This window comes from Caretta caretta, chromosome 2, assembly GCF_965140235.1.
Source record: "Caretta caretta isolate rCarCar2 chromosome 2, rCarCar1.hap1, whole genome shotgun sequence".
NCBI lineage: Eukaryota > Metazoa > Chordata > Testudines > Cheloniidae > Caretta > Caretta caretta.
In genome coordinates this window covers 190,725,485-190,746,570 of record NC_134207.1, presented here as the reverse complement: position 1 = coordinate 190,746,570, position 21,086 = coordinate 190,725,485, and the positions used below count along the sequence as shown (strand labels likewise).

Here is a 21,086-nt window from a genome sequence, read left to right as displayed (position 1 = left end):
TGTCACAACACTCTCCAGTAGTTCCTACAAGTGATTGAAGTAACTAGCCAATTTAAAGTGAAAACTAGGCACACATTGGTTGCGTGAGATTTTTCAGAATCTTTTTTCCATGTAGAGAGGCAGCATGGTCCAGTGGATCAAGCACTGGATTGGAAGTCAGCAGACCTGGATTCTGTTTCCATCTCTGCCAGTGATCTGCTGGATGACCTGGGGCAAGTCATTTAAAAAAAAAATCTCTTTGTGCCTCAGTTTCCCTATCTGTAAAATGGAAATAATGATACTGACCTTCCTTTGTAAAGCACTTTGAGATTTCTGGATGGAAAGATCTATATAAGAACCAATTATTATTATTATTTTATTATTGTCATGTACAGAAGGCTATTAAAGACTCATTAGTGACCAATCTGTGTACCCAAAATATTGCTTTCAATAGAAGATACCATAGGACTTCAATTTATTATTCATGTTTATCTAGCCTTCATAGTGTAATAGGTGCATCACGAATACAGATAATATATGGTTACTGCTCTCTAGGGCTTACTGTCCAAGCTTAGACACAATATGTAACAAGGGGGGGAGTCACAAACAAAGGGGAGGAGGATGGAAGATCAAGGCTTACAGCAGTGAAATAGGGTTGTTTTTAGATTTGATATAAAAACTTCATAACAATTTAATCTAAGAATCATGTTTCTAAAATGATTGCTATAATTTGTTTTTAGTGTGCACTGTGGCCAATAGCTGCATCATAGATAATATTGAGGTTTCTCACGGTGCCTTCTGTTAGCCTTCTTTCCAGAAAGTGCTAATTACTTACATCTCCCATTAATGTCTGTAGTAGGATTTGTGGTTGCTCATTGCCCCTTAAAAATTAGGCCATGTAAGTATACCTTTCCCTTCCCGCCATAGTGCAGCACTGACTCTGGCAACACAGGAGAGACCAGAATATTAACCCCTCTTCCAGAGTTCTGTAAACTTCCCAACTCCCTCATTCAAGTGAAGACTCTGAGAAGACAGTTCACTATTTTTTCCTGAATGCTCAATATGGTGCGACAGGACTGAGATGGTGAGGAGTGTGTCCCTGCGTGGTTGGGGAGGAGCGGAATGAAAGAGGGGAAGTCAGCGAATCTTAGGAAAGGGGTGGAGAGAGAAAAAAGAGAAGGTAGGATTTTCACAAACCACCTGAGTCCCATTTTCAAAGGTGATTTAGGCACTTAGGAGCTTAGGCCTCATGGGCTTTCAATGCACAGCAGGAAAGGCGGAAGGTAGAGACTAGAAGGGAATGGCATAGTTCTGCTGAAGTCAAGCAGGAGAAAGAATGGGATATCCAGGTCGTGGGTGCTGGCAATGAGAATGCAGAGCAAGGGGAAGAAGAAAGAAGGAGGAATGAATGCTGGAAATAACCAACCAGCACATTGTCTGAAAGAAGCTGGTTCACCCCACCCTCATGGTAATGCCATTAGTGATAGTCAACAATGTTGAGTGTGATAAAGAGGTGTTCTTCTACTAAGGGCAATTATGACAGGGTTTAATGTAGCCATAGTCTATAGCTCAGTGACATTCGTGTGAATCAAAGAAAGAGGAGTGTTATAACAGGGAGGTGGGTATGTGCTATGCTGAGGTGCACCACCACAGTTAGGTCTGCATTACAGACCATCCAGTGTCCAGTGCCGTGGTTCAGTCCTAGTAATTTGTGGCATATGATGAGCTTGTAACTAGGCTAAATACAGACAAAAAAGGCCTGAATTTTCAGAGGTCAGGGGCAGATGCAGACGTTCAGATTCTCTGAAATGTAGGCTCTTACTATATGAAAGTAAAGTGCCTGCTAAAAAAGCCAATATGTTTCTGTAAATATTCCCCAGCTGTGTACATCTCCTTTATTTTTAGATACTTCATCTGCTATTAAGAGGTCCTTTCCCCAGCTGAGATTTTTTTTTTTTTGAGACTATCTTAAAGCCTTGTGATGTGGATCCAATATCTTTGAAACCCATATCTCATTGCAGGATATCTTTCAAACAGGAGAGAACCATACCTCTAAACTGTCTCTTGTTACAGACCCAAATATACCTGATCCCCAAAAAGTTGTGGAGTGATATTTCACTTTTATAATTGTAAATTACTGACACACAGGAAATCATAAACCCTAGAAGTGTTTATAAATAGATGGCAAAGACAGTAAGTTTCTTGTATTTTTAGCTTTGAGCTACTAACACTTTGTCCTTCATTTTGGATAATTTCCTGCCCCATGACACTGGATCCCTCATTTGGGTGTTTGCATTAAAGGTATGGTAAGGTGGAGAGTTTTTTCAGTAGTGTCTCAGTTTCTTGGTTCTTCTGAGTTTGGTTGCAGGAGGGGGTTCTGACCTGGGGTAGGGGGTTCAGGGCTTGGGGTCTGGGACAGAGTTAGGGTGAGGAAGGGGGTTCCGACCTGCAGCAGGAGGTTCAGGGTGCAGGCTCCTGCCGGGCAGCACTTATCTCAGGCATCTCCCAGTTGGTGGTGCAGTGAGGCTAAGGCAGGCTCCCTGCCTGCCCTTGCTCTGTACTGCTCCCTGAAGCAGCTGCCATGTTCTGGCCATTAGGCGGATGCTCAGCCAGGCGGGTCTGCACGGTGTGTGCTGCCCGCACCCACAGGTGCTACCGCTGCAGCTCCCATTGGCCGCGGTTCCCGGCCAATGGGAGCTGTGGAGCCAGCACTGGGGGCAGGGGCAGCATGCTGAGCTTCCCTGATCGCCCCTGTGCCTAGGAGCCACAGGGACATGGCAGCCGTTTCCAGGGAGCTGTGATGGACTAAACATGGAAGGTTGCATAATAAGGGTGGTCTGTTGTATAGGCTTCACTGCACTGTATGTATACACATATACAGATGTTTAAATTTACTACAATTTTAAAATATCCAGTTAGTTTGTGGGCCCTCCATAATCAAATAATTCATTATACAGCTATGCCTTCTTAAATGCTTTGGGCCAGAGCTTCAGCTGCTGTAAATTGGGGTGGGGCCACCCAAATTGGAAGAGCTGTATCATTTGACACCAACTGTGGATATGGCCCATGGTTTTTAGTGGCCTTTGCTTTAAAATTTTGGAAAGTCACCAAGAATATAGGGAGGGATTTTGCTCAGCCTATAAAATTCAGATTCAAAGACATCAAAGGTGTGATCAGTGTGTGCTGAATTAAACTGTTAAAGCAAAGGTCTGTACTGTCTTCCTCAAGTGTGTAGGTCAAGATTAGTGAGCTATAGAATGTACATAGTAAAACCCATCATTACCAAAACAAAAAAATCTCCCTGACTTTCCCAGGTGAGGATTCTAAGAGGTAGTACTAATGTACGTATAAGTGGAGTTGTGAGCTTTTGGGATCTGTTTTTAAAGCTAGTAAGGCTCTATGGCCTGATTCCAATCTCTGTCACACCTGACACTGAAACCAGTGGAGAGCTACTCCAGATTTACACCTTTGTGTGTTTATTTCATTCAAATATTTTCTTCCTTTAGCCTTAGTTGGTGGGGCAGTGTAGCGAGGCGGTGTGGCTCCCTGCCACCCCGGAGAGAGTTGAACCCCTCCAGACACCAGAGTGGGCGGAGCCAGGAAGCTCTGAGCCCGCCCCTCAGAGGGACAGGTGGCGACCCGGAAGTAGAAAGGCGCGACCCGGAAGTAGAAGGGCGGGCCCTCAGAGCTTACTAGAGGACCAGCCGCCGGGGAGGCCAGACGTAGCTAGCCTAGCCTGCGACTGGGGAAACCCCGTGGCCCCAGGTCCACGCCAAGACTGGCCGGACCTGCCCTGCGCCAGCTCTCCAGGGGAGTTACCGGACTTGCCCTGCGCCAGCTATCCGGGGGAGTTACCAGGCCGGCCGCTTTTCCACTGCCCTGAGGAACCCATGGTGCTGGACCCCCCCGGAGAACACTGCCGGGACCCAGGTTCCAGAAGGAGGGGAGTTAGGAAGCAGCCATGGGGCAGCCGAACCTAGTCTGGCTGTAGCTCTGCCAGAACCCATGTCATTGTGTTGCGGTCAGGGTCCCCAGTGACCCAGTGAGTGGCAGTCTCCCCCTCTTCCTCGTCCTTAGAGGCCTGGGCTAATTCACACATGCTGTGTTGCTCAGCCCCGGCCTGAGGGCCTGAGCTACTGACTGTTTGTTCCCCCGTCCTGACCCAAGGCCTGGCCTGCTAACGTTGGGGCTATTTGCTCAGCCCCTGCCTGATGGCCTGAGCTACTGACTATTTGGTGCCCCACCCTGACTCAGGGCCCGGACCTACGGTGCTCAGTCCAGTTACTGCAAGGGCTGCTGAGGGAGACTCCGGTGGCTGGACAAATTCCCCAAAGTTAACTGTGTGTAGTGAGCCAGTGTGGCTCCCCGCCACCCCGGAGAGGGTTGAGCCCTGGCTTAGCCCCTGTACAGGCAGTTAGCTCAATGTATGTTCTAGTAAGCAGCCGTTGCACGAGACTGAAGATATTTTGTTAGTTATCCCCATGACACTTCTGGACTTTATATCATGTGAGCTATAAAAACTTTTAATACCCTTGCTCACATTGCTATGTGGGACAAACTCCCTTCAAATAATACAGTATTCTGCAGCAGTGGTCAAACATGGTAGGAACGCAGTCATATTTTGTTTATAAGGGCAGATTCAAGGTATCTCCTATGTTATTTCCCTCTAGGTTCATCTCAGTATTTGAACTGAGTCTGTGCCTCATCAGAGTAATTAATCTTACTGAGCCATCAAGAAAACACACAATTCCAGATGGCTTTTCACAAATTCTTCAGCATCCTTGCTCCTCGTCCATTCCTCTCTTTGTTCTCCACTGCAGGCTACGCCACATCTATTCCCACTGACGCAGTTGCACACATTCATCTAGTGTCCTGTAGTAATGTTCATTTTTAAATGTTAACCTCCACTATGTAAAGTAGTGGAAGTGGTGTAGAATAGTAGGTTTCTTTTGTTATCCCCAGCCACTAGTGGATTTCTTCACTTAGTGGAGGAACCTCACTGTGGTTCCCTTAACTGTTGCATAGAACAAGCTCTGATATGGATTTCCTTCATTTCTACTACCCTTTTGTGCCAACCCTGCTTTTGACATTGTACACACACTGAATGTTGTCCAAATGTACCGTTTCCTGCAGTTTTCCTTTATTGCTGTCTGAAATAACAAACATACCTCAGCCTGAGCTTCCGTCTGAGCTTGGCTATTCCTAGGGTTTCTCCCTGCAGGACCGACTGCACTGTCCCACGAGCATTCCCTCTGCCTTAGAGAGACTCTCAACCTGTTTATACTCCCTGATTTTGAGATGAGTCTCACCTGGTCTAAGTGCCGGGATGAATCAGCAGATGCATTACCACAATTGACATTTAAATTAAATATTTTGAATTAAAAATAATTCTTTCCTTTTTATCAGGATAAACCTTTAACACAGATGTTCACAGAGAACTCAACAATTAAAGGTTTCTAATGTATGAATTCAAGTAAGACAAGACCATGTTCTTAAATATGATATTCGTTGATTGAATGTGAGGTTCTGTAAAGATGTTAAAGAAAATCCCTTAGAATCACTTTTATACTCTTCCATCTGCCTATTTATCTTCCAAAAAATCAGTGACCTACGGAAACATTGCTGCGTGTAGGTCATGGGACTGAAAGCACTTCAGAGGAATAGGAGCCACATGGCACAGTGCCATGTGCATTTAAATTTAATGCCTTGCAGAATGAGATATGGATAAGCATCTTGGCATAACACACCCACTTCTGTAAATTTACAGTTTGCACCAGCCAGCAATGCAAAAAGCAAAAAGAAGCAGAATCTACAGTTGAACAGAGAGCAGACTCAATGGGCTATGCGAATATAGATGCGTTTGAAGGCGTCTACACATCCCACTCTAAGGTAAGACAATTTTCTGCCATTGTTGCTTCTGCTTATTACAGACCATCCAGTGTCCAGTGCAGTGGTTCAGTCCTAGTAATTTGTGGCATATGATGAGCTTGTAACTAGGCTAAATACAGACAAAAAAGGCCTGAATTTTCAGAGGTCAGGGGCAGATGCAGACGTTCAGATTCTCTGAAATTTAGGCTCTTACTATATGAAAGTAAAGTGCCTGCTAAAAAAGCCAATATGTTTCTGTAAATATTCCCCAGCTGTGTACATCTCCTTTATTTTTAGATACTTCATCTGCTATTAAGAGGTCCTTTCCCCAGCTGAGATTTTTTTTTTTTTGAGACTATCTTAAAGCCTTGTGATGTGGATCCAATATCTTTGAAACCCATATCTCATTGCAGGATATCTTTCAAACAGGAGAGAACCATACCTCTAAACTGTCTCTTGTTACAGACCCAAATATACCTGATCCCCAAAAAGTTGTGGAGTGATATTTCACTTTTATAATTGTAAATTACTGACACACAGGAAATCATAAACCCTAGAAGTGTTTATAAATAGATGGCAAAGACAGTAAGTTTCTTGTATTTTTAGCTTTGAGCTACTAACGCTTTGTCCTTCATTTTGGATAATTTCCTGCCCCATGACACTGGATCCCTCATTTGGGTGTTTGCATTAAAGGTATGGTAAGGTGGAGAGTTTTTTCAGTAGTGTCTCAGTTTCTTGGTTCTTCTGGGTTTTGTAAAGACAGATAACATCACTGTGGCATAGTTGTTGAGGGTAAGTGTAATTCTTGGCACCCTTTTAAACATTCTTACCATTTGGTTTCAGACTGAGAAATGTGTTAAATTGCCCAGAAGTTATTTAGGGAGCATAAGAACAGACTGCCTGCTGGTTGATGGACATCACAAGCATTCACATGTGAACTAAAACCTGGCCAGCTGCTGCTAAAACAGTTCAGGGACCCACCACCTTGACTGATAAAGATGTGATTTTAAAGGAAAGCTGTTTAGAGGGCTAGATTAAGGAATCTCAAACGGTGCAGCTCCAATTTAGAGATGTTCAAAATTGGTAAAACTCCCACAATGTTTTAAAGGTTTGGACAATCTAGTTTCTCTGCAGAAAATAATGAAATCTCTATTTTCTACATTGAAAATATGACAGTTCATATTTCACATCTCCATTTTCAAATTTCAAAGTAATCTTTCAATGAAATGAGCTAATTTTGCTGGAAAATGAGCCAATTTTTCAGTGGAAATTCACAAAATGTAGTCAATTTTTTCAATGAGAGGTCCCTTTTTTGATTCATAATAAAGTAAAAAAAGTCTGATTATGACTGCTGTTTTGCTTTTCTCTGCAAATATTTTGCTCCTCTCTTGCTCCATTGTGTTACAGTGAATCAGATGACATATGTAATGCAAAATGAAAAGAAAAAAGCTGCAGATTGAATAATTTATCTATTGGAACCATAAAACAAAGAGGGTAATTCACAAGTCAGAACTACACTGAGTTGTTATTAAAACCCTTGATGATGCTTTGCATATTTGATGCCGTGTACATTTTCCCCATTCCCTTTGGAACTCTAGATCCAAAAAGCTGAGTAATGCTACCTTAGAGTTCTGCCAATCAAATATTTGTAAGTGGATTACTTTAATTATCAAGTAAGCAATTACTGTCAGAAAGGCCAAACAAAGAACAGACATTTTATTTTAATCTTTTGGAAACTGTAGGCATAAGGCCAATTTGAAATGTAGGCTCCTAATTTGTACCTACAAAATATCTATATGTATGGGCAGACAGGCACTTTACATGCACAAATGGGGACTTTTGCATTGTTACCCGTTTTCATACACATCTACCTATTATGCATGCACAATTACCTGTTACCTATTATAGGCATAGCTTGAGCATGTGTGATTGTCAATTTGGACTATATTCTATGTATTGTACAGTTTGTTACCTTAAGTATTCATTTACTGGTGCTGCAAAGCTAGAAAATGCTAGAGTTCTAAGGTTAAATATGATATTCTTATGGAAGTGGAAGCAACTTGTCTCTCAGAAATAGGCATGCATTCATTAGAAGTAAAGGAAAAAACTCTATTTAAGCAGTGTCTGTAATGGTGTTTGCAATACTCTTGGCACATACATTTGTGCTTAGAATCTGAGTGGTTCAGAGGAAGTGGATCCAAAAGAAGAATCTTGTTTTCTGCATTTTCTGAAAGCTTGGTGTTTGAAGGGAGGCAGGGGAGGGGGGGAGCAGGGCAGGCGGAATTGGTCAGACAGTGTGCTACAAACCATGTAATTTCTTCTGGCACAGTAAATACTCACTAAAAAAATACAATGACATTTGCCCTATGTGACATAATTCAGAACATTTTCTCCATAATGCTTCCTACTTAATCTGAAGTAGCCAAACTGTCTTTTAGCCCTTTTGCTCCCTTATCCCCAGTGAGGAGCTTTTGCAGTATGTTTCCTAGAGCTGCTTGAAGCCAAAAGATGAGATGGCAACTAGCAATACAAGTTTTCCCCACTGCTACACAAGAACATGTTAGAAGAAGAGTCATTAATTCTTCATGAGGCAAATCATGAAATAGCTTCAGAAGCTAACCCTCCCAAAGCAGGTATTATGGTACAGAAGTAACAACAAAGTCAACGGACAGTATGGAATGTTAGCACTTACCATTTAATTACGACTGGTATTAGACATGTTGGTCACAACGTATTATGTTCAAAACGGAACAAACAAAAAGTGGTGCAGATAGAGAGCAGAGTCTTCACAATTAAAAAGAACCCTGTTGTGGTTGAGATTTCTGATGTAAAGGACCTGTGGGTTGCCGTTACTTGGAATTGCTTTGTTACAACTAGCTTTGCTTTTAGTGTGGGTCTCAAAGAGGAATCGGGATTTTCTCCGGAAGAGTACTGCACAGTTGGTTGTTGCCATGTAGAAAGACAACATCTACGCAAATAGTATCTGAGATGCTGCAGATCTTTTCTGTCCTAGGAATAATGAAATACAGTAGTGCTTTAGACACCATTCTATAGTAACTGTAAATGCTGAAGTCAGAAGAGCTCCAGTAATTTACACCTGCTGAGGATCTGGCCCTGAGTTTTTCATGGCAACCACTTTATTGGTATTCCATCTATTTAACAATATACATTTGAGCAAACATGGAACCCATTAATACAGTGTTTGAGAAAAGTCTCATAGGTATAGTTAAATGCATTCAAACGTGCTGGATGGATCCACCACACAAGCAGAGGAGGCCTAGTGACACGACGAAGCCTCATATGAGGGATAGAATTACCGAAGGGATTCATCCAAAAGAGCTATGGAGGAATGAGATGCCTGGTGCATACTGTAGAGTCTGTCCCCTCCATGTTCCTTCCAAGTACACTGCAGAAATAGGTAGGTAGGTTTCCTAGCTTTTATCTTTGGTACTTATATGGCTCTCACTACCACAGTTTCTGAGCACCTCACAGTCTTTAATGAGTCATAATCAAGAGGATAAGTTCACAACTCCCTCTTGTGAGGTGGGGAAGTAGTGTTATCTGTGTTTCACAGATGGGTACCAAGACTTGCACAAGGTCATGTAAGAAGTCTGTAGCAGAGCAGAAATCTGAACCCCAGTCTCCAGAGTACAAGGCTAATACCCTAACAATTAGACCATCTTTCCTCTGTTTATCATAAAATCATAGGGACCTCGAGAGGTCCTCTACTCCAGTCCCCTGCACTCATGGTAGGACTAAGTATTATCTAGACCATCCCTGACAGGTATTTGTCTAACTTGCTCTTAAAAATCTGCAATGATGGGGACTCCCTAGGCAATTTATTCCAGTATTTAACAATCCTGACAGTTAGGAAGTTTTTCCTAATGTCCAACATAAATTGCCCTTGCTGCAATTTAAAACCATTGCTTCTTGTCCTATCCTCAGAGGCTAAGGAGAACAATTTTTCTCCTTCCTCTTTGTAACAACCTTTTATGTACTTGAAAACTGTTATCATGTCCCCTCTCAGTCTTCTCTTTTTCCAGACTCAACAAAGCCATTTTTTTCAATCTTCCCTCATAGGTCATATTTTCTAGACCTTTAATCATTTTTGTTGCTCTTCTCTGGACTTTCTCCAATTTGTCCACCTCTGCCTGAAAGTAGCACCCAGAACTGGACACAGTTGAGGCCTAATCAGCACGGAGTAGAGTGGAAAAATTACTTCTTGTGCCTTACTTGCAGCACTCTGACTAACACATCCCAGAATGATTTTTGTTATTTTGCAACAATATTACACTATTAACTTATATTTAGCTTGTGATCCACTATGACCCCCAGATTTCTTTCTGCAGTACTCCTTCCTAGGTGGTCATTTCCCATTTTGTATGTGTGCAACTGATCGTTCCTTCCTAAATGGAGTACTTTGCAGTTGTCCTTAACATTATGGAGTTATCCCATTAAGAACCTGGTTTTCTTTATGTAGGAACTTAAAAGTCCAGAACAATACTGTAGCTGAGAACATCCACAGTTATATTAGACAAGATCATTTTTTATTTCATCTGAGGATTTAAACCCTCATATTTTAAGCTATAAGCTAAGCACTAACAGGAATTAGGAAGGAACTTCCCATATGGAGCGAGAATTCCTTAATTGCTAAAACGTATATGAACATTAACTTTAAAGATGGCATTAGTCAGTAGGGGTTCTTTTTTATTTTTATTTGTTTTAAGGAAGAAATTCTCTTTTTTGCAGTACTCTGTATGACCGTGTCTAATGTGCTTCTGTAATAACAATACTATTTTAAAACATATTCCTATATGAATTCAGAAAATAGTGTATTCAGACCTTAGTTTGTATCAGAATAAGAATGATAGTACCAGTCTTGAATATTGAATTAATACCATTATGGTAATGAGTTGATCTACTGCAGAATGTACTAGGCATACAATAGTTCGATTCAATTAGATTAAGGATCAATCCATTCAAGTTTCATCCATGAATTTCTGGATCTCATATAAATCAAATAGGATGGTCACATTTTGTTCCAAGTAGTTGCCATTTGGGAGGAGGAAATGGAAATAGATGTGCTGCAAGTGGGATAGGGTAGTAGTTCAGCAGTGATTGCTAGTTTCAGAGAAAGTTCATCTCATTGCAAAGGAAAGGTCAGAGTGAATTTTTCAACTCTGCTAATCTGTCCACACAGGTGAGCTGTAGCTGAAACAGAATGACCATGTCCTATTCCTTTTCCTATAGATGAAGAGCCTCTTAAAGGGATTCTATCAGTGTAAAAATCACATGTTGTAAGCAACTGTATTTACTAATTACATCTTAGATTGCTAAAAATGAATTTTAAAAAACCATCACATTTGTCACTATTTCTGCTTTCTTAACTATTTGTTTTTATTCTGTTAATATTCTTTTCCCCTTTCTTTTATACACACTGAAAAGGATGCTGACAGCTTAGATTTGGCTGCAAATATAAATTGTGTAAAAACAAGCTTTTATAAAACCTAAGGCCAATCAAAATATTTCCCCATTTTAAGAAAAACAAGTAAACACTTTCATTCAGTGCTCAAAAACCAAACAGTGCACTGCTAAAAACCCCAAAGGGAGACTAACTATAAACTAAAGTGCAACAAGTGTCGTTGATTTTCATTGTCCAAGCTGAGAGAAATACAAGAGGTATAATATTTAAAATGTTATCTTTGGTTAATCACAGAAGCATGTTATGCTCAGTTTGGACAATGAAAATCAGCATCATCTGATGCACTTTAGTTTACTTATTCTCACTTTGTGGGTTTTAGTACTACAGTGAAGTCGTTGAACGCTGAGTAAAAGTGTTTGCTTATTTTAAAGAAAAGTGGAGACAGATTTTGATTGGCCTTAGGTTTTATAAAAGCTTGTTTTAATGCAGTTTTGTTTAGGGGCCAAGTTTAAGCTCCCAGCATCCCTTCAAATGCATATAAAGGAAAGGGAATAGAATAAATTAAATACAAATTTATCAGAAAAAAACAACATAGTATTTCCATCTACAGATATTAAAAAAATCTTGCGCCAAGCCCCACAAAAACATGAGAGGAAAAAGATGTTGGATTCTTTTTATTGCCTTCTGCTTTCTTAGCTCCTATGTCACACTTGGGTCATATTTGCAAGTTTTTCTTCACAACCGTGAGGACTAGAACCGTACTTCTGTTCTGAATTCAATCTATAAACAATTCTGGCTATATAGAGAGTCAGTCTGTCCCACTTGCACTTCAGGTCAGTCATAAGAGTGGGGAAAAAAGGGCTTGTCTAAAGGGTGGTGCAATATGGGGATATGAATTACAGAAAGGTTTAGTGTGTTGTGGTCTAACTGTCCGGTGTAGATCTCACTGGAGCAAACCAAAAGTTTGCTTATTTGAAACGGGACTACATTAATGTGAACTAGGTACCTTTTAGTTTGCGCCAGCATCTACATGGGGCAGTTACAGCAAACGCATTAGAGAACTCTACGATTCGCATTCCTGTAATCTGAACTGCGATGTCATATAGACAAGCCTAAAATTCATGTTGCATTTATAATACAAAATTACGGAGAATACAAAAACAAATGTTCAAAAGCCTCCTTAGATCTGTGTGAGAGTTTATTTTGATGGAATGTTTCACCATATGTTGTACATTAATAATAAACATGCGCTTCGTGGCTAGTGGTTTTGACCATCATATTGAACAGTGTGATTGCCTTTTTCATGGTAATACTTGATTCCAGCTCAACTCCTTCCTCTGCTATCAGAGGAAACTTCTCTTTTTCTCTGTCCTTTTCTGACTAAATGCTTCCGCTAAAGCTCTACCCAATCTTCCTTGCCTGAATTCTCCCCCTCGCCCCCCCATGCATGCAAACACGAGTATTATACTAATCTGTTTCATTAAGGGGATAGTCTTTCCATTTCTGGACTTTCCCATATTATGTCTCTGCTGAGATTCTTGGGGTGCATCCATTTCCTTCTAGTTTCCTTCTAGTGATGTGTTTACCTATTGACAGATTCATTTAATGATTTTCTCTATGTCCCTTATTTGAGTTTGTTCATATTTCCATTGCTTTTGTTCCTTATCCCATACATTCCACCATCTCCCTCATCATGCTTCTCTTAGGAGTGGCAAATTTCTGATCTGTTTCCTTGATTATCTCAGAATTCTATTGCTAATATTTTGTTCTGGTCCTAGATCTTCTTCTGTGGGTTGGACTAGAGGAATATCCTTTCATGTGATTCATTTTGCCTTGTAGTGTGGCTGAAATACAGTGACCCCAGTTCAGTTAACTAGCAGTCCCACTCCAGAATGAGTGACAGAGAAGTGTGGTCTGAGCATGAAATTAGGAGTTAGGAACTTCTGTCTTCTCATCCCAGATCTGTCATTGACTTTGTGGCCTGAGACAATTTGTCAGCCTCAGTTTCCCCATTAGTAAAATAGAGAACACTCATTTTCCTTTTTGGTAGGGGAAAGGGGTGGAAATGGATGTGGGGGATTGTATGCATATATTTATGAAAACACTGTGGAGATAAAAAGTGGTAAATATTGGTATTATGTGGTTGCAGTCCAGTGAACTATATAATGCACTGCTGAATTTGATTACACATTGTAGTGAGCTCTCAATGATGTACACATTTAATGTCTTAACTCCACGGTTGATGTCCTCTTTTGGTTATAACAAGGCCCTAATTCTTGATTTCTTCTGCTTGGTTCTTATAATGTACAGGCTATTCTAAGATGTCATATTGTATTTGTTTTGAGTGATGTTCAGATCTGGCTCTGCCCTTCTTCTGAATGCCCTGAGTAGAGTAGCATCCTTTCGATTCCATTTCTGGGTCTCAGCTACTGAGCTTAATCAAATTTTGTAGGTCAGGTGTAGTGTATATATTTCAGGTGGTTCAGCTGCTCTGCATTTTGTTGCTGAGTCTTCTTTTTTTCTTTGCATCTCAATTTCCAGAGGAGAGTTTTGGTTTTGGATTGTTTTGTTGATCATGGAAAGGGGTAGGTGGTGTTCAGCATGAGCCGTTTAAAGTCTCTGAACTGTTCCTTCTCAAATCTTTGTTTAGAAACAGAAAATAACATATTTCTCAATTCACTAGGATTTTCCTTTCCTCAGTGATATCTCATCTTTAGATTTTCACCATATTCCCCCATGAGACACATTTGTCATTCTTGTCTTGCTGTCATGTTCTCCTCGCCAGAGCTTGACATCTACTTTTTCAGGCTGACAAAATTCTTCCGTCCTCTTATTGCATTTTTCTAGGTTAATTTTAGCTGTCTGCTTACTGGTGATCAGCATGGCTTTATCCAGCTTTGTGTTAAGCTGTATCTTACATCTGCCTGTCCTGTGATCACTTCATCTCTTGAACTGGTTGTGCTCTGTAAAAAACTGGAAATCCACTGCCTCTCTGTTACAAGAAAGACAAGACAATTTTGCACTCCGCAAGTTAGCTTTTTTTTCTTATCTACTTATAGATCAAAGGAATACAGATGATCTCTCTTACCTTTTGACTATAAGCAATTTCTATCAGCTTCTCTCTTCTGTTGTGCTTAATTCCTATTCTAAAGGAGTCTGTGGTATTGCTCTCCATTTTCTTGCACATTTAGCTATGTAATCATATATGATGATATTACAGTGAATTATTCACGCTCTTCACACATACTCATATGGGTGACATCCCAATGCGACAGTAACCTTAATGGCTATTTTTTTCTCCTAGGAATCTTTTGAAGCCCTGAGGAGCTTCAATTTTCTCCCCAATTTAACTCCATTCCTTTTAAGGCCCATCATCCAAAACACCTCACTTCCACACTTGTAGAAGTAAAGGGGACTCCTTTCACAGCCTACTAATTCAGCAGATGGAGATGAAACTATTGAATAATTCAAGTCACTCTCTTCCTGCAAGAGGCTGACAACTCATAGGGCCAAATTTACTTCTGGATAAGTGCACAACTCCATTTAAAATACTGTAGCCTCGAAAACAAGAGACCAGGAACAGAGAGTAAACGAAAGTGCTCCCGCCCCCATTCACATATAGCAGTGCTACACACATGGCAGTGAAGAGCGCTACCACAAGGTCACTGGGTTGTCCACAGCCTTAGTGATTTTCACTTGCTCATGTTCTCTTCATATTTGTGATTGTTTGGCTCATGGCGTCTTTCTTGCAAAAACAGAGGGTTCAGTCTCAGGCTGTTAGAAGGGGAACATAAAGCATTGGTTTTGGTTTATAGCCAGCAGCTGTTATAAAGTGCCCCCTCTGTTTTTCTTCCTGCCTAAGGCAGTCATGGGGGAAACAAAATATTTCTATAATGTTTTATAAAGAGCTAGATGGTGGCTGGCTTACGCACACAGGAAAGCACAAAGAGCCTTCACCTCCCCTTCCCTACCACAGAAGAGCTGGCCACATTTTCAGATGGGGTTTTTTCACAAGTACAGGAACATATAATCATAGCACTGGAAGGGACCTTGAGAGATCATCTAGTCCAGTCCCCCTGCACTCATGGCAAGGACAAAGTATTATCTAGACCATCCCTGACAGGTGTTTGTCTAATCTGCTCTTAAAAATCCCCAGTGGTGCAGATTCCGCAACCTCCCTGGGCAATTTATTCCAGTGCTTAACCACCCTGACAGTTAGGAAGTTTTTCCTACCCTTGCTGCAATTTAAAGCCATTGCTTCTTGACGTATCCTCAGAAGTTAAAAACAACAATTTTTCTTCCTCCTCCTTTTACGTACTTGAAAACTGTTATCATGTCCCCTCTCAGTCTTCTCTTTTCCAGACTCAACAAACCCAGTTTTTTCAATCTTTCCTCATAGGTCATGTTTTCTGGACCTTGAATCATGTTTGTTGCCCTTCTCTGGACTCTCCATTTTATCGACATCTTTCTTGAAATGTGGTGCCCAGAACTGGACACAATACTCCAGTTGATGCCTGATCAACACAGAGTAGAGCAGAAGAATTACTTCTCATGTCTTGTTTACAGCGCTCCTGCTAATACATCCCACAGTGATGTTTGCTTTTTTTTGCAACAGTGTTACACTGACTCATTTAGCTTGTGATCCATTATGGCCCCCAGATCCCTCTCTGCAGTACTCCTTCCTAGGCAGTCATTTCCCATTTTGTATGTGTGCAACTGATTGTTCCTTCCTAAATGGAGTACTTTACATTTGTCCTTACTGAATTTCATCCTATTAACTTCAGACCATTTCTCCAATTTGTCCAGATCATTTTAAATTTTAATCCTATCCTCCAAAGCACTTGCAACATCTTCCAGCTTGGTATCATCTGCAAACTTTATAAGTGTACTCTCTATGCCATTATCTAAACCATTGATGAAGATATTGAAAAGAACCGGACCCAGAACTGATCCCTGCAGGACCCCACTCAGTGTGTCCTTCCAGCTTGACTGTGAACCACTGAAAAGTACTCTCTGGGAATGGTTTTCCACCCATTTGGAAATTGTACTCTCAGGGAAATGGTTATGCACCCACCTTATAGTAGCTCCATCTAGCTGTTTTTCCCTATATTGTTTGAGACGGTCATGCGAGACAGTATCAAAAGCCTTAGTAAAGTCAAGATATACCACATCTACCACTTTCCCCCATCCACAAACTGTTATCCTGTCCAAAAAAAAAAAAAAAAAAAAAGCTCTTAGCTTGGTTTAACACCATTTATTCTTGCCAAGTAATGGTCAGCATGGATTTATCACCTTATAACTTCCCAGCTGTTTGCAAATTGATTGCTTAATTATTTCCTGCGTTATCTTTCTGGTTACTGAAGTCAAGGTGAATGGTCTGTAATTCCCCAGGTTGTCCTTATTTCTCATTTTCTAAATTGGCACTATATTTATTTACCCTTTTCCAGTCCTCTGGAATCAATCTCATCTTCCATCACTTTTCAAAGATAGTTGCTAATGGCTCATATCTCCTCAGTCAGCTCCTTGATGTATTTCATCAGGCCGTGGTGATCTGAAGACATCTAACTTGTCTAAGTAATTTTTAACTTGTTCTTTCCCTATTTTAGCCTCTGATCCTAACTCATTTTCACTGGGCATCCACTGTTAGACGTCCAATTGCTACTAATCCTTTTGGTAAAAACTGAAAAAAATCATTTAGCACTTCTGCCATTTCCACATTTTCTGTTATTATGTCCCCTCCCTCCTCCCTTGAGTAATGGGTCTAGATCAAACATGGTCCCCACTGCCACCCCCTTGGGTGCAAACCACCCCAACGAGTGAGGACACGGCCTCAGCATCTTTCTGCTTTGACCAACATGGAGGGGAGCATCTGCGACTCTGTCCTACGGGATAGCACAGCAGCTGTATTCCCCAAGAACTGCAGGAGGCACCCCTGCACTGTCCCCAAAGTGGAACTCAGTCTAAGGGGCAGAGTCTGGCCCAAATCATGGGTTGTTGCAAAGGGACTGATGGCAATTTAGAGAAATTTATAAAGATATTTTCCCGAGAGAAATCTCTGTACTGTAGCAAAGGTTCATTTATAAAAGTCAGACGTTCTTTACTATGAATGACAGTGGTTTAATGGTTAAAACATTGGATTGGAGTAGCTGGGAAGGCTGGGTTCTGTTCCTGGTGCTGCCAAAGGTTTCCTGTTTGGTCTAGGACAAGTCACTAAGGGTATGTCTACACTACAATTAAGCACCCATACCTGGCCCGTATCAGCTGATTTGGACACGTGGAGCTCAGGCTGCGGGTTTGTAAAATTGCAGTGTAAACACCCAGGCTCCATCTGGAGCCTGGGTTCTGGGGCCGTCCCCCTCCGTCAATATAATAATTCCCTATCTCACAACTCGGGTGTGCTTGTGAAGTGCTTCGACATTTTCAGGTGGTGCTACAGCACAGAGGTGCAAAGCATTCGAATTCAGAAGTAATGAGTGTTTTTATCAAAGTTTAGAAAGAAAATAATTGGATATTTGCCAAATAACTTGTTTAGTTTCAAATACAGTGGGCTACAGTGTACCAAATAACCAGCAGGACTCCCTAGAATTATATTTTGATATTTGGCTACCACTAATGGCACTTATTCATGTTTTAAAGAACAGGCAATTTTGTAAATTGGCAATTCATTATTGTGCACATATGGTCATGGATTAAATCTGATAGCGCAGCCGTTAGAGCCCAGAATGGTAAGGCTCTGGTGTCTCGCTCAGGAGAGAGCCAGGGAAGGCATTAGAAGGGGGAACGAAGATAATTTTCACACTCTCTTGCAAGTAGCATAAGTTCGTAATCATTCTTTAATATAGTATCCCGAAATCTGACATGGATAACTACCGATTGGGGGTTTAACAGACTCTAATTAAAAAATATTTATGTATAGAGAGTATAACTCACTGAAGTATTGCAGGAATGGTAGCTATGAAACCTATTCATTGCTTTTTTCAGTGTTTTCATCCTCAGTTTAACCTCCCATTGTAATGTATCACCTTCATTGTCATGCATGAGGCTGTTCCCTTTCTGATGTAAAATGCATTAGTCATTTCTGCCATGTGCTCCAGATCTTTGGCATCTAGGGGCTAATTTGCTATTATTCCGCAAAGTACCAGCAATAGTTAATGCCTTGCAGGTATGATTTAATATTTTGCACTTACACAGCACCTGTAGTTCTAGGTTCTTAGTGTTTTACATGGATTAATGAAACCTCCTAATATCCCTTAGAAGCAGATTCTGCCACCCCCAACTTAAAATGGGTGGTACCTTACTCCTTGAGTAGCTCCACTGAAATGAATGTGGCTGTTTGGAACTTAAGATGCTACTCAGCATGAACGAGGATGGCAGAGTCTGGCCTTAACAGATGTTCAAATGTCCTGCCCAAGGTTTTAGAGCAGGGGTCAGCAACCTATGGCACGCGTGCCAAAGACGGCATGAGAGCCAATTTTTAATGGCATGCTGCTGTCTGCCGGGGTCCGGCAGACAGCAGCGTGCCATTAAAAATCCTGCCAGCCCTACCCGCTCTTCTCCGCCCCCCACTCTCTCCTTGCAGGACAGGCAAGCTTCTCCCTCCCTTCCTGCGGTCGATCAGCTGGCGGCTCTTGCTACGGAGCGGGAGAGGGAAAAGCGGAGCCACAGCACGCTCGTGCTGTCTGCTCCAGGGATCTTGGGGAAGAGGGTGGAATCGGCATATCCTCTCCAGCCCCCTGCCGTGAGCTGCTCAGGGCAGGGGGTTGGGAGCATCCCCACGACCCAAGCCCACACTCCCAGCCCTCTGCCCTCTGCCCTAAGCCCTGCACCCCCACACACACCCCAAGCCCCATACCCTGACCCCTGCAACCCCCCACAACCCCACCCCTGACTCCAACGCCCCCCCAGCCCTGACTCCTGCACCCTACTCACACACCCCTGGCCCCCTGCCGCACATGCGCACACACACACACCTGCACCCCTCGCACCAAATGGGAGCTGCCCAGGTAAGTGCTCCACACCCAAACCTCCTGCCCCAACCCTTGAGCCCCCTCCCTCATTCTAGCTCCTGGCCAGACCCTGCACCCCAACCCCCAGCCTGCTCCTTCACCCCCAGCCCTGTTCTCAGTGCACTCCCATCCTCATCTCAGTGCAAAAAGAGGAAGAGAATGGCTAGAACCAGGGAGAAGGTAGGTACCTACTCTATGTGGACAGGGCTGGGACCCCAGGCTGGCAGCAGGCTGAGCGGCAGGGGGCTGAGCTGCTCAGCCCACTGCTGGTCTGGGGTCCCGGCAGCCGGCCCTGCTCAGCCCGCTGCCGGTCTGGGGTTCTGGCTGCCGGCCCCTTGCCAGCCGGGGTCCCGGCCGCAGGCCCCGCTCAGCCCGCTGCCAGCCTAGGTGAACGGAACCCCAGGCTGGCAGCGGGCTGAGTGAGCCGGCAGCATAAGATCAGCACTTTAATTTAATTTTAAATGAAGCTTCTTAAACATTTTGAAAACCTTGTTTACATATGACAATAGTTTAGTTATATAATATATAGACTTATAGCGAGAGACCTTCTAAAAAACGTTAAAATGTATTATTGTCACGTGAAACCTTAAATTAAAGTGAATAAATGAAGACTCGGCACACCACTTCTGAAAGGTTGCCGACCCCTGTCTTAGAGCATGTCAGTGGCACAGCCAGAAATAGACTTCAGGAGTCTTGGCTCCCAGTACTGTGTTGTAACCAGCAGAGCTGCTGCCTCTCTGCAGAGGCTTTTCTGTGTGTCACCTTGACTCCAAATGGGAGACTAGTGATTTTTTTCCCCCTTTTGCTTCAGGGAGGCAATTCCTTGCTCCAAAATCAATTTTGAAATAAAATGTAATTTGAATAATAAGTCTCCACAGCTGCCTCTTAAGATTTAGATTTACTGTATTGAACTGTAACTTGAATTTACTGGCTGCTTGCTTCATGCTAGGGAACTGATAGTGCATTAAAATTGGCAACACTCAAGCATTTTTTGTGTATATGGAACTCCATTACCAATGTGGCAGTCGTGTTATTTATTAGAGGTGTTTGGAAAACTTCAACAAAACACGGAAACAAAATTTTTCATTCTGCCCTCTGCACTCTGTTTCCCATCTATCTGTTATTTATAGAGATGGTAGAAACTAGCTTGCTCCATCCTAATCGAACCTGACAAAGTCCCAATTTAGCGTTTGAAGTAATGGGGACTATTCTGTCAGCCCTAATGCAGACTCCAACTCCTGTGTTATAAATATAACAAAATATGAGAAATGTGAGCACCAAAGGACTGCTCAAGCCGATTTGATATCACCAGTGCTGTGACTGTCTTTAGCCTACAGCCCAATAATCTTGTAAATTGGATAAAAGTCAAAAGCAATCCATCACATCTCATTCTGGGACTGCACTCTCTTCTCTAGTACTGTAACTAGCTTCACAGGTGGGAGGGAATCCTTTGGATCTTGCTGTTAACAATGCAGTGTGGTGAGCAAACCAGTCAATGAAAGATCAGCATATCTTTGATGCCTTTTCACTTCCCATGGGAGGGCTACCAGCTTTTCTTGTCTTGTTGGACAAATGGATGAATATCTACTGCCTTCCTATGACATCACTACCAACAAAAATGATGACATAATTGGCCATCAGAAGTACAAACAGCAAAACCAACCAAGCCCATAGAGACAGGTTTCAGAGTAACAGCCATGTTAGTCTGTATTCGCAAAAAGAAAAGGAGTACTTGTGGCACCTTAGAGACTCTCTAAGGTGCCACAAGTACTCCTTTTCTTTTTGCAAGCCCATAGAGTTGGTGCAGGGAT

General features: G+C 42.1%; 1 protein-coding gene across 7 annotated transcripts in view; it reads left to right on the top strand.

Annotated features, from left to right (window-relative positions):
• The window catches only part of TMEM108 (transmembrane protein 108), a 410,091-nt gene that overhangs the window by 164,889 nt on the left and 224,116 nt on the right, over positions 1-21,086 (top strand). For 6 of the 7 annotated variants that reach the window (XM_075125692.1, XM_048838789.2, XM_075125690.1 and 3 more), the window contains one exon: positions 5,747-5,868. The exons of the other annotated variant lie outside the window; for it this stretch is intronic. The gene's annotated coding sequence lies outside the window, so the exon portion shown is untranslated. The remainder of the gene's footprint in view (positions 1-5,746; positions 5,869-21,086) is intronic. 7 annotated transcript variants of the gene reach the window in all.